The following is a 14,016-nucleotide window of genomic DNA, read 5'->3' as shown; positions in this document are numbered from 1 at the left end:
AAGTCCTGTAAGGGGGAAAATTATCACACTGTATTTAATTAATTAAACATTTATATCCCGCCTATCCCTAGGCAGGTTACAAAATAAGCATACATAAATTATTAACACATAATCCAGCTTTCACAAACAACAACATCCATATATACATTCCCCTTTTCCTGTAAAACACATCAATCTAAAAAAATACAAACATCCCCATATAACTTGCACTGTTTAAAAAATTGTTCTATAAACTTATGTATTCTTTAATCAACTAGTCTAACATTGAAAAGCTTGTACAAAAAAAATGAGTCTTTAGTTGTCTGCAAAATTGTACAATAGTCTTACACAGCCGTATGTTACTTGGCAACTTGTTCCATAAACCTACTGCCTCCACTGAAAATGCAGAGTGACTTGTTACAGCATAATGGACAGTATTCTTCACAACCAATCGCAATGATGTATCAAATCTTAAGCTTCTCTATGGCTTATTCGTAGACTGATAAAACCTGTTATAAATTCCATGGTACCTGTTCATATAATCTTTGATGTATCATCATCAACACTTTAAATTGCATCCTTCACATAATTGGCAGCCAATGTAGTTGTTTTAAAACTGGGGTCATAGGAGTATATCAATTAACTCCAGTCACAACCCTTGTTATAGCATTTTGAATTATTTGGAGCACATGTAACTTACTTCTTGCAATTCCTAAATATAATGCATTACAATAATCAATTTTGCAGAGTACTACACTCTGCAAAATATTCCGGAAATCACACTGCGACAAGAAAGGCTTCAATCTCTTCAACAAACTAAACTAAACTAAACCTTAAGTTTATATACCACATCCTCTCCATAATTATAGAGTTCAGCACGGTTTACAAGAGCTTAATATAGGAAGGAATAACATAATGGGTTTGGAGGTTGAGTACAGGGGAGGGGAGAGCATTACATTTTTGTGAAAAGCCTGGTTTTCAGGTGCTTACGGAATAGTTGAAAGGAGCCCTGATTCCGTAGTGGGGCAGTAAGATTATTCCAAAGCCCTGTGATTTTACCCGCATAGAGGATACCTTTTAGCGAGGGGAAGGATAGTTTAAGTTTTTGGGTGGACCTGGTGGTGTCAGGACTTGAGGAGTTCAAAGATAGTGGGATTAGGGGAGGGAGGATGCCAAGTAGAATCTTAAAAGCTAGGCAGATGCATTTAAAATGAACCCTGGAAATTACTGGGAGCTAGTGGAGTTTGGACAGAAGTAGGGAAACATGATCAAATTTGCATTTTGTGAAGATCAACTTGGCCGCAGTGTTCTGAATTAGTTGAAGTCTTTGAAGACTTTTTTTTTAGTTAGACTTAGATGGAATTACAATAGTCTAGTCTGGAGAGGATGATGGATTGAACAAGGACAGCAAAATGTTGGCGGAAGCAGGATCTCACTATCCTCAGCATGTGGAGGCTAAAAAAGCATGATTTTACCAAGGAGTTGAAGTGGTTGTTGAAGGAAAGAGAAGAGTCGATAATGATGCCTAGAACTTTGCTTGAGAACTCAAGCTGCAGTGTGGAGCCAGAGGGTAGTGCGAAGAGGGTAGCCAGCTGTTCTAATTTTGGGCCAAGCCAGATTCAAATTCAACTTTAAAAACCCAAACTGAACTACTTGTGATCCCATTGAAAGATGGCAATCTATTATCACTTTCAGCAAGCATAATTCAGTTTTAATGGGAATTATATAATCCCTAAATCAACAAAAGTTAATAATGACTTATGGACTTCTGTTTTAGGAAATTATCCAAACCTTTTGTAAACCCTGCTATGCTAACTGCTTTCATCACATTCTCTGTTAACAAATTCCAGAGTTTAATTACACATAGGGTGAAACAAATATTTTCTCTGGTTTGTTTTAAATTTACTACTTAGTAGCTTCCTCGAATGCCCCCTAGTCCTAGTATTTTTGGAAAGAGTAAGCAAGTGATTCCTATCTACCCGTTCCTAAGTTACAGGTTGAGGAGCAACATTTATTATATTTATTGAATTTTGTGTCCCTTGTGATTTCATTGACCAAGGACTCTGTATTAAAGTGCTTGAGGAAGAAATCAATTATATTGAATCTGCTGTCTGCCTGGACTACTACTACTACTACTATTATTTCTGTAATACTACTAGACATATGATGTGTTCTACATAAATAAGTAAGAGGCAATTCCTGCTTAACACAGCTTACTATCTATTCAAGACAGAGGGGGCAATAAAGGGATTTGAAAATTATGTTTATTATGGTAATGATCATACATTCCAGTATGAAGATTTATGGCAAAGCGGAGGGAATGAACAAAACAATGCAAACAGCAAGACAGAATGATGAAGGGGTAAAGGATGCATATTTATTAAGGACCCAACACGGCCCTTGTTCTGGCAAAATGCCTGCATCAGCAGTTTGCATAAAACATGAATAAGATACAGTCAAATAAATTTTATGAATAAAATGATATACAGTGGTACCTCGGTTTACGAGTGCACTGGTTTGCGAGTGTTTTGCAAGACGAGCAAAACATTTGCAAAATCGGTGCCTTGGAAACCGAGCATGGCTCGATTTACGAGCACCCCCCCCCCCCGCAATCCGGCACACCCCTGCGATCCGGCACCCCCCTGCCTCAAAACGGCACCCCCCCGCCACGATCCGACCCCCCCGCCACGATCCGACCCCCTCGACACAATTGGGCACCCCCCCCGCCACTTCTTACCCTCATCTGGGCACTCTTGAAAATCGGCCTTCTCCTCTGCTGGGCCTTGAGCATCTGAGCATGCTCAAGGCCCAGCAGAGGAGGAAGCCGATTTTCAAGAGTGCCCAGATGAGGGTAAGAAGCGGCGGGGGGGAGTGCCCAATTGTGTCAGGGGGATGTCAGATCGTATCAGGGGGGTGCCCAATCGTGTCGGGGTGGGGGTCGGATCGTGGCGGGGGGGTGCCTAATCGTGTCAGGGGGGGTCGGATCGTGAAGGAGGTGCCGGTTCGAGGCAGGGGGGGTGCTGGATCGCAGGGGGGGGTGCCTGATCGAGGCAGGGGGGGTGCCTGATCGAGGCAGGGGGGGTGCCGGATCGCGGGGGGGTCCTTCGAGGGGAGCAATGCCGGTTCTCGGGGGTGGGGGGGAACGCATCAAAGCGAGTTTCCATTATTTCCTATGGGGAAACTCGCTTTGATAAACGAGCATTTTGGATTACGAGCATGCTCCTGGAACGGATTATGCTCGTAATCCAAGGTACCACTATATTAAAAATAAATAGATAAAAATAGATGGTTACCAGATTTTCCTGGATTAATATCCGGACCCATGGCCAACCACCCCCAGGCCCGCCCGGTTCTGCTTGCATCCTGCCCTGTCCTGCCCTCCAGCCCCTCCTCCCCTTAACCTGTTTGTGCGTCGGGACGGCATGCGCACATGTGTGGATGCGGTGATGCTGCATGCATGCACACATGCGACGCGATAACACATGTGACATCACCGCGTTGCATCTGCGTGTTCGTGGATGCCATCCTGACATTGGAAGCTTTTCAAAACCTGGACAAAGTGCCGGGTTTTGAAAAGCCATCCAGACCCCCGGACATGACCGGGGAAATCCGGATGTCTGGTAACCCTAGATGAAAATATATTTGACTGTACAGCAATATTAATTACAATGCAATCAATATGATGAATGGTTAAGACCTCATCATCCCATATTCCTGCAGAAAATCCCCTCCTTATTTAGACAACCCTATACCTTCACCTTAAGCAGCCAGGTTAAAAGAGTCTAACCAGCGGGAAAAAAGTAGGTTTTTAGTCTATTCCTAAAAGATAGAAAATTCAACTTGAACCTAAATCCAGGGGAACATTATTTTATAAAACAGGGGCTTCTCCATAAAGGCTTTCACTCCTAGCATAATTTGTACAACACATGTACTAGAGGAACTATTAATAGATGACTCTGATGTACCTATTTTTTTTTTTAATCTGTAAATCGCTTAGCAAATTAAATTAAGCGATTCAATAAGTCAAAAATAAACTTGAACTTGAAACTTGAAACTCTGAACAGAGATTCTTTTCCGGTGTGCGGCAACACGATTTCTCAAAATCCAATCTCTCACAAATCAAAACGCTATTAAGGCCACACATACACAGTAACCTCAGATGCCTTTTCACTAAAGCTTAGCATATGCAAATGAAATTATTTTGCAATAAATGCTAAGAAGCCCATAGGTGTGCTAAACTTTAATAAACAGGTCCTTATATGTCACCTTTTTCTCCAGAAAGCAGGATAAAAGAAAGTAAGAGGTCTTAATGCAGCAATGAGTCCCACATTATTTTTAAATATACATGCACTAACCACATGCTAAATATATATATATATATGTATATATATATATATATTTATTTTTTTTTTTTAGGGCATGTCAGGGGTAGATTTTATGGAATAATACTCTGTGCTAAAGTAACCACATTTGTGGTAAAATAACCCGACTTAACAGTAGCCAATGTTGATAACTTCCACCCTTAATAGCAGTAATGTATGTTAAAAAAAAACATTTTTTAAGAGGGATTTTAGGTGTGCCATGGACCGCCAGAAGAACTAACAAATCGATTCTGGAAGAGATCAAACCAGCTATGTCACTCGAAGCCCAAATGATGAAGTTACAACTGTCTTATTTTGGTTATACCATCAGAAGAGAGAGTTCACTGGAGAAGGATATCATGTTTGGGAAGATCGAAGGAACCAAGCAAAGAGGGCAACCTGCAATCAGATGGCTGGACACGTAGAAAACAACCATGGGATGATGCTGGAGAACCTTTCCGGATTAGCACAAAACCAATTTCTTTTTAGATCCGCAATTCATCAAGTCGCTAGGACGTGAGCATGAGTTGATGACACCTAACAACAGCAATGTTAAATTACAGTAATGCAGTTACCCTCCCCTTTTACAAAACCACAGAGGTGGTTTTTAGCGCAGGCCGGCACCCTGAATGCTCTGTGCAGCTCCCAATGCTCATAGGAACTCTATGAGCATATGGAACAGCACAGAGGATTCAGTGCGCCAGCCTGCACTAAAAAACACTTCCATGGTTTTGCAAAAAGAGGGGGGGGGGGGAGGTTACTGCAGTAACAGAGGGATCCTGGTATAGAAAGGTATGCCCTTATGTGGGTCTATCCTGCGCTCTAAGACCATTTTTACCATGGTCAAAAAAACCCCCCACTTTCTATTTTTTGCATTAATGGCCATGTGCTAAAGTTGTGTCCAAAAAAAGTAGGGATGGAACAGTACACAACCACCAGGGATATATAAGCCAATAAAGGCCACAATCACAAGACATTCCTCCCCAAAGCTTTTTATTCACTTGACCCTCGACCCGACACAGATCACTGTTTTTGGACTCTGTTTGATTTTCTTGGGGTTTTGTTTCCTGACTTTTGTATGGACCACATACTAAAGTTGCCATTAGTACGTAACCATTTTAAAAACTTGTTGCAGGAGCATTTACCACGTACAAAACGTACAAACGTAAGGAAGTTCTTCTTCACCCAGAGAGTGGTGGAGCGCTGGAACGCTCTTCCGGAGTCTGTTGTAGGGGAAAACGCCCCCCAGGGTTTCAAGACTAAGCTGGACAAGTTCCTGCTAAACTGGGACATACGCAGGTGAGGCTGGACTCATTTAGAGCACTGGTCTTTGATCTGGGGGCCGCTACGTGAGCGGACTGCTGGGCAGGATGGACCACTGGTCTGACCCAGCTGCGGCAATTCTTAGGTTCTTATGTTCCTAATTTGTAGCTGGTAAAGGCTCCTGTGTTATCTGCGGGTTAGTCTCCTCAGGGGGAAAGAAAAAGAAATTAGCTCATAGCAAAACTACTGCATGATCGTTATAGTGCATCCTTTGGTAGTCCATTATTTGCTGCATTAAACTCATGTTAGACCTAGTGTCCAACAGATTGTAAAGCCCTGAGCTGAGAAAATACCTACTAGACATGAATATAGCTCAACTTGACCTTTTCTATTCAGAAAACACGTCATTACCAACTAATATCCTCCCTTTATGCACAAGCTCTCCCTCGATAGAATAACACATTAATTCAATTCTTAAAACCTTTCCTATCATACATACTCTGATTCCTATATAAACATTTTCCACACTATCCAATAAATTTCTTACTGCATTATTAGGTAACTTCCAATCTGTAAACCGTATATACTGATAATCTCCACTATATTCTGTTATCAATTGATTCCCTTGATATGTAATTCTCAAAATTGAATCCTCTACCACACCATGTAATGTACACGAATCACTATTATGTAATTTATCTAGATAATCTTTATTACGCAATTCTTTTGGTAATTCCTATAATTTGTATTCCGCCTTGAACAATATATAATGTATAATGTATTCGAAATTAATTTTCCTATGAACTGTTTTCCTACCTTCTTCTACTCTATGTTTATAACCTAACTAATTTATTTTTCTCAAGTACTTTAGCAAGAATGTGAGCCTTTGGGACAGTCAGGGAACTCTAAGTACTTTCTCTTCATCTTAATTAATCTTACTTATTGCATTTCTTCTGTTTCTACTGTAAACCGCTTAGAACCTCATGGTACAGCGGTATATAAGAAATAAAATTATTATTATTATTATTAGGTTTGAAATAGTGAATAAGTAATTCCAAATCCAACAAGAAAAGTAGTATACAAGATGTATATGCTAATAGAGAGGCCCTTCTATTAAAATATGTTAGAACTATCATTAAATTTTACTCATTGATTAGTTAAAAGGGCCGAAAGTTTATATTTTTCACACACTATTCCTAAACGTTCCCTCACATCTCTTAAAGTAGGTACATTTAGCCATCGCTGAGCTAGTGTCAATCTAGCAGCTACGAATGCCAAATCCAAAAGTTTAGATTGAGAAAGTGTTAAACCTTCTATTCTTACTCCCAACAATGCCCTTTCAGCATTCAGCTTAAGTGGAGTCTGAATTAATCTGCTTACATATTCAAACACTTGTTCCCAAGGATAACACTACCATGTCTATTCCCTGCTCATGCCATGCCACCTTCCCAAAAATATTTTCCTCAAAATAAATAATGTGCAATTAGGGGCTGATTCTATACCCGGCGCCGAAATCGGCCGGCGCCTAAATAAAATGGTGATGGCCGCATATCAATCGCACATAGGTGCCGTTTACAGAATTGCCGCTAGCAGCGCTTATGTAAAAACTTAGGCACCTGAAATATAGATGAGAGTTTTAAAGGCCTAAATTTCAGGCACCTAAGTTTTTGAAAAATCGCGCTTAGAGTGCCTAAGTCATGTTTTACCCAAAGAAACGCCCACTTAGGTATTAGGCGCTGCTAAGCACCATGCAATAGGTTCCTATCTTTTATAGAATTGGATAGGTGCCTATCTCCCAATTAAATTGTTTACGTTTTTTTTTTTTTTTGCAATTATTGAACATATTAGGGGTATTTTTCCAATTAACCTTTCCTTTTATGAAATCACATTAGGCTTGTTTATCACCAGCCACAGAGGTGAAAGCTCCAATATTCATAGAATTCCTATGAGCGTCAGAGCTAATACCAAATTATTTACATTGTCCAACACGACACGGACAAGAGGACATGGTTTGAAGCTAAGGGGGGACAAGTCCAGGACAAATGCCAGGAAGTTCTGCTTTACACAGCGAGTGGTAGACGCCTGGAATGCTCTCCCAAAGGAGGTTATTAAGGAATCCACTGTGCTAGGATTCAAAGGCAAATTAGATGCACATCTCCTTACGAGAGGCATAGAGGGATATGGGTGACTAAAACTACATCAGGTGTATACCTGAGTGGGCCTCCGCGTGTGCGGATCGCCGGACTCGATGGACCATGGGTCTGATCCGGAGATGGCAGTTCTTATGTTCTTATGTTCACCACAGCTGTTGATAAGAAAGCCTAACGCGGCTTCGTAAAAGGGGAGGTAAGTTAGGCAACCTTTATAGAATCAGCCCCTTAGTATTCAGAAGAAGGCAAAATACCACACAACACTTTAACATGTTTTGTGGTAGCCTGCTTTTCTCATGCAAAGCATACATTAGGCCGTTATGCCCTTTAGTAGAAGTACCTAATAGGATTTAGGATAGACAAATCAAATTTATACCAGATTCGAATTGCCATCTCGAGCAAGAAAAACACCACTGTTATTTTTTTTCCCTATGGGAAATGTTAGCCAGGGTTTAAGAATTTTGAAATGTTAGAGGGAGCAGAAGAAAAAGAGTTGACAAAGTTACTTTTCCTATTTTGATCCAAGTGCAGAAAAATTTTAAACATGTTAATACCCACAGGAGGTAATAGTGATTGAATAGTTGCTGTAATTACTCTGCCCAATCTTACATCAGCCTTGAAAGAGTAATTGAATTTAGGTCTGAAGGCTGTCAGAGGAAAATAAACACGCATATGTTTTCAAGCATTTATGAGACATACAGAGGGCTTAGGAAAAAGCAATAAAGCTTCAATAGTGGCTCCCTGTTGCATATGCTAAAAATATCTATTTAAAAGCCATGGCCAATATCTTTTACTTGTTGTACAGTACATCTTCTGATATGTGTTTTTAAGTGTAAGGCTATCTGAGACTTTTCTATCCAGTCTACCCTCCAAAGGACAAAAAAGAGTTTGGCTGATTCAAATCCTATGTGAGTTATAATAAGGCGGATACATGAATATGCAACGTTTTTCACAGTTGACAGAATGGGGTTAATTCTATGAATGCACATCAGTATTCAGGCACCAAAATGCATGCCAGAGATTAAAATATGTATATGTGGATATATACAGGTTAATGCGATATTCCAACACGCTTTTCTATAAAATGGCACCTAAATATGATGGTGTGTAATTCGAAGGTGAAACCTGAGTGAAGCAATTTCATGCATTTTTCTAGCAATCAAGGCAAGAGCATTTACATCCTTTAGACCAGGGATCTCAAAGTCCCTCCTTGAGGGCCGGAATCCAGTCGGGTTTTTGGGATTTCCCCAATGAGTATGCATTGAAAGCAGTGCATGCACATAGATCTCATGCATATTCAATGGGGAAATCCTGAAAACCCGACTGGATTGCGGCCCTCAAGGAGGGACTTTGAGACCCCTGCTTTAGACTAATACTTTATATACTTTGTCACTTCCTTTTTTGAAGTATGCATTCAAAATACTTTTATTTTATCCCTTATCCGCTTATATAGTATTACCCATCTTTTGGATTATCCCTGAAATCTATTTGCACCCAAATGGATGCAGTGCATGCACTATAGATCTCATGCATATTCATGGAAGAAATTCTGAAAACCTGATTACATTGCGGGCCCCAAGGGCCGAGGTTGTCCACTTTTGTTCTAGAACCTACTGAAAATATTTGTCCCAGATGCATAATGTGAAAATGCAAAGGTATTTATGCATCATAGTCCTTGTTTCCACTTATTGTGCTTAGCTCTGTCAGGTAATTTGGTTGCCTATTGCATAGCTCTGTCAGGTAATTTAGTTTTTAAATCTATCCTTTATCCCCGAGCATCAAAGTGAGACTTATGCGCCATTTGTTCTGTATCATGTCGCAGCTATCCACTGGAGGTATTAAGACACAACAGATCCTTAATCTCTCAGTGCTTTCTGTCCCCCTTCCCTTTCCTCTGAATGTGAAATTGTCCGGCACTATCTAATCTAATCTAATCTTTGGTTTATATACCAGGTCTTCTCCCAGTAGAGCTCGACTCGGTTCACATGTGATTAAGACTAGAGTACATAGCAAAAAAATATAGGAGAAAGAAGAGCTATAATTAAAAACTAGAATACATAGTAAAAGAGCATGAGAAAAATAACTACAATATTATCATTTTATTGAGACTATAGTCAAACCATTTAAAAATTGCGAGAAGAACAAAGTTTTCAAGGATTTACGGAATAATTGCAGCTGGCCTAAAAGCCTAATGGAGTCAGGGAGTTCATTCCAGATCTCTAGAAACTTAAAAACAAAAGATCAACTAAGCTTCCCAGTAGATTTAATTCCCTTTAAAGGAAGGGAAGGCTAACTTATATCTTTATATATTTCTCAAACGGCAAAGTCTAAGGGTATTCCAACATGAGGGGACAAAAGGATCAAATATTCCGCAGAGAAGCTTGAAGATTATGCATACGCATTTGAACTGGAACATGATCATACATTCATTTCCCAAAAATGAACTTAGCTCCAGTATTCTGTATTAATTGAAGTCATTTTAGACTGCCCTGCTTAATGCCCAGATAGGTTGAGTTACAATAATCTAGCTGTGAAAGTACAGTGGATTGTACCAACACTGCGAAATGTACTTGATGGAATAGTGATCTGACCTTCCTCAACATGCACAGACTATAAAAACACTTTTTTGTCAAGGAATTTATCTGTTCATGAAATGTACGTGATGAATCCAAGATGATACCCAGGACTCTGGAAGAAAAATCTATATGTAGTGCAATACCTGTTTTCAGTATGAAAGAGGAGGGGAGGTTTTCTAATCTTGGCCCAACCCAAAGCAATTTGGTTTTGGCAGTATTATGAATGTTCTTAACAGACCGTTAATGCAAGAAATTATCTTACAAGTGTGCCTCACTCCATTTTAAACTCCTTTATTCAAAATTTATTTTTCTTCATAGATCCTCAGAGGGCCACCACGCACTCAAATGTATTTCATAGTGCGGGGCTTTATGCACCCTTTCGTCACTGGACCTGATTTTTTAGTTAAGTGTAACATACATTTTAGTGTTATGACTAAAGTATAGGTATTCTAGAAGTACTTAGCTTTTTAGTTGACGCTAGTCGGGAGGGTAAAAACATTTATGTTTTTACCCTCCCGACTAGCGTCAACTAAAAAGCTAAGTACTTCTAGAATACCTATACTTTAGTCATAACACTAAAATGTATGTTACCCTCCCGACTAGCGTCAACTAAAAAGCTAAGTACTTCTAGAATACCTATACTTTAGTCATAACACTAAAATGTATGTTACACTTAACTAAAAAATCAGGTCCAGTGATGAAAGGGTGCATAAAGCCCCGCACTATGAAATACATTTGAGTGCGTGGTGGCCCTCTGAGGATCTATGAAGAAAAATAAATTTTGAATAAAGGAGTTTAAAATGGAGTGAGGCACACTTGTAAGATAATTTCTTGCATTAACGGACTGAATTATGCAATAGTCTCCATTTAAGTTAATTAAGTGCTGAGATTTTCATTGTTCTTAACAGACCAGCATACACATCAGAGGAGTAACTTAATGGTTACTGCATTGGACTGAGATCCAAGGAACCCATGTTCAGATTCCAGTTTTGCTATTTTTTTTTTTAAATTGTGAGCCTTCTAGAGACATAAAGGTAGGGTTACCAGATGGGATTTGAACATGGATTTCTCAATCTCAGCTCACTGCTCCAAGCAGTAAGCCATTGGGCCAAACTTCCTGTACTGACAAAAGTAATAAATTCTCCACAATTATGTAAAATAAATACAAACTGCATATATGGATACTCAGATGGCAATCAAATAAACACAGTATAACATCACAGTTTGGAGTAATCAAAACCAAGATCCAGGTTGCCTTTTTTGTTGTTGTGGTGGTGGTGGTGATGGGGAATTTACAATAGGGTTACCAGACATCCATGAAAACCCAAACATGTCCAAAACCCAGCAGTTTGTCCGGGTTTTGTAAAGCGCCAGCCGCATGTGGAGGGCCTCTGAGCTGCGCAGACGTGTATGATGTCATCTGCACATGCTCAGAGGCCCTCGGATGTGGCCCTGAGATCAGGAAGGAAGAGATGAGGCTTTCAGGGGGTATGGCTGGGGATGGAATGGGACATGACTAGGGGTGGAACGGGACGGAGTTGGAGCAGAATGGGACATGGCTATGTGTCCGGGATTTTACAATGCAAAAAATGGTAACCCTAGTTTACAGATAACTGACCTTATACTCCTTCAGCCAACTCACTTCCCTTCCTCCCAGGGTCTGCCTAATCTCTTTCCTGCCCCAAGTAGTCCTCCCTCTCTCCAAAACCCCAATGACCTGCTTTTCCCATTCTTTCTGCTGCGGGCATCTGCTGCTTCCACTCATGTTACATCTCTTATGATTGGAATTAATCTATAGTCCATCACCCCATGTCAGTGGTGTAGTAAAGGGAGGGGAGGGGGGGTTCTGTCCTGGGTGTCATGTTGGTGGGGGCGCCAGCTCCCCACCTCTTCTCTGCCCCCCCCTGCCTCTTCCCATTCCTTCCCTCCACACAACAAACCCCCTTCCCCCATACCTCTAGTTGAAGTTGTTCACAGTGGTCAACAACTGGAGTCTCCATCAAAGCTCACTCCAGCCTATCTTAACCATTCCAGCCATTGAAGCCCTCCCTCAACTGAATGACCATGCAAGCCTGACCAGTACTGACCTTAGTTCCTTCAATGTATACCCATTATTTTCTGATTAGAGATCCTCTGTGTTCATCTCACGCTTGTTTGAACTCTGTCACTGTTTTCCTCTCCGCCACTTCCCTTGGGGGCACATTCCACACCTCAACCACCCTCTCCGTAAAGAAGAATTTCCTAACATTACTCTTGAGTCTACCACATTTAACGATAGTTTCCTGTATTCTTGTAATGCCTTCAGGGATTCAAGACAAGGTTGTATAAATTCCTACTGGAACAGAACATACGCAAGTAAGGCTAGACTCAAATAGGGCACTGGTCTTTGACCTAAGGGCCACCGCGTGAGCGGACTGCTGGGCACGATGGACCACTGGTCTGACTCGGCAATTCTTATGTTCTTATGTTGCTTATTTTTTGCTTTTTACCTTGCACCAGCTGCAATTATCTGTAATATCCTCCGTCCACTGATGTAAAATTTGATTTCATTTTGAATACTACTGCCTGGCTTTACTGGGTGACTCTAATGCTACCCCTAACAACAGATCTTGCTGAGAAGTAGTTCCACCTCTTGTCTCTGCCAGAATCAAGTGTTCCACAAAACAATCTTTTACGGCATCTAAGATCTTTACTTCTCTGCTACACCCTGATGAGAAATTTACCCAATCAATATCAGGGTAATTGAAATCTCCTGTTATTATTGTCAATTTTATTAGACTGTCTAATTTCTATTAGCACAAAGTAGATGGGCTGCACACAAGAACTGTGTTACTTACTTCTATGTATAGTAAGTCCTCTATAGTTAGCTATATATTGCAGAATGTTTATACCGTAGGTTTCAAGAATAAACAGTCCAAACCATACTTGTACATAAACATTCATTTGCATTTCATCTTGCCTCCAATATTCCTTTCTATCTGTCTGCTCCTTCTTCCCTGGTGGCTGTGCATTTTTAATAAATTGCTTCCTTCCAGTTATCTAGCTTTGTATTTTCATCAGTGCTCTGACTCAAAGCCATCTGATTATTTGGAGAAAATAAGACAACCTGACCAAAACAAAATAAAAGCTTTATCTCTTTGTGTAGCTGAAACTACTTCAGTGAAAGTAGTACTTTTTTTGTGTGGGCATTTCTAAGAAGGAAGACTTAGACAAGTTCTTTTTTTTTTTTTTTTTCATTCTTCTTACATATTGTCTGCAAGCTAAAAATGATCAAAGAAGTGTATAATCGGAAACAACAAGTCTATTTTTCTATTCCTAGAGGGCTCACAATCTAAGAAGCCCTTTTGCTAAGCTGTGTTAAGCAGCTAACTTGGGGTTGAACATGTGGGAGATTGTAGAACAGATCTGCCCTGCTGTCTCCTGCAATAAAAAGGCAGCTTCTGTGGTGAAATCTCTGCATTAGCTGCCTAACAAAGGAATGGATGGCATATGGGTATGATATGGGCAGGCAGAGGTGTGGCTGGCTGAGGCAGCTGGTGTGTGGGTCAGGCTTTGTAACGCCTGAGTGAGACCATGAGCTGTATTAAGAGATGGATGTATATGAATAGATGAATGATCAATATAGAAAAGGATGCTTTTGTCTAGGCACCTGGTTCATGAACTCCCACCCTCTGTTTCGATATTAGG

The 14,016-nt window shown here is 40.4% G+C and overlaps 1 protein-coding gene across 1 annotated transcript in view; it reads left to right on the top strand.

The window, feature by feature from the left end:
- The window catches only part of KCNJ3 (potassium inwardly rectifying channel subfamily J member 3), a 276,694-nt gene that overhangs the window by 241,273 nt on the left and 21,405 nt on the right, over positions 1-14,016 (top strand). The window lies entirely within an intron of this gene.

This window comes from Geotrypetes seraphini, chromosome 5 (genome assembly GCF_902459505.1).
Source record: "Geotrypetes seraphini chromosome 5, aGeoSer1.1, whole genome shotgun sequence".
NCBI classification, from domain to species: Eukaryota; Metazoa; Chordata; class Amphibia; order Gymnophiona; family Dermophiidae; genus Geotrypetes; species Geotrypetes seraphini.
The sequence above is the reverse complement of the archived record's forward strand: the minus strand, read 5'-3'. Positions and strand labels throughout refer to the sequence as shown.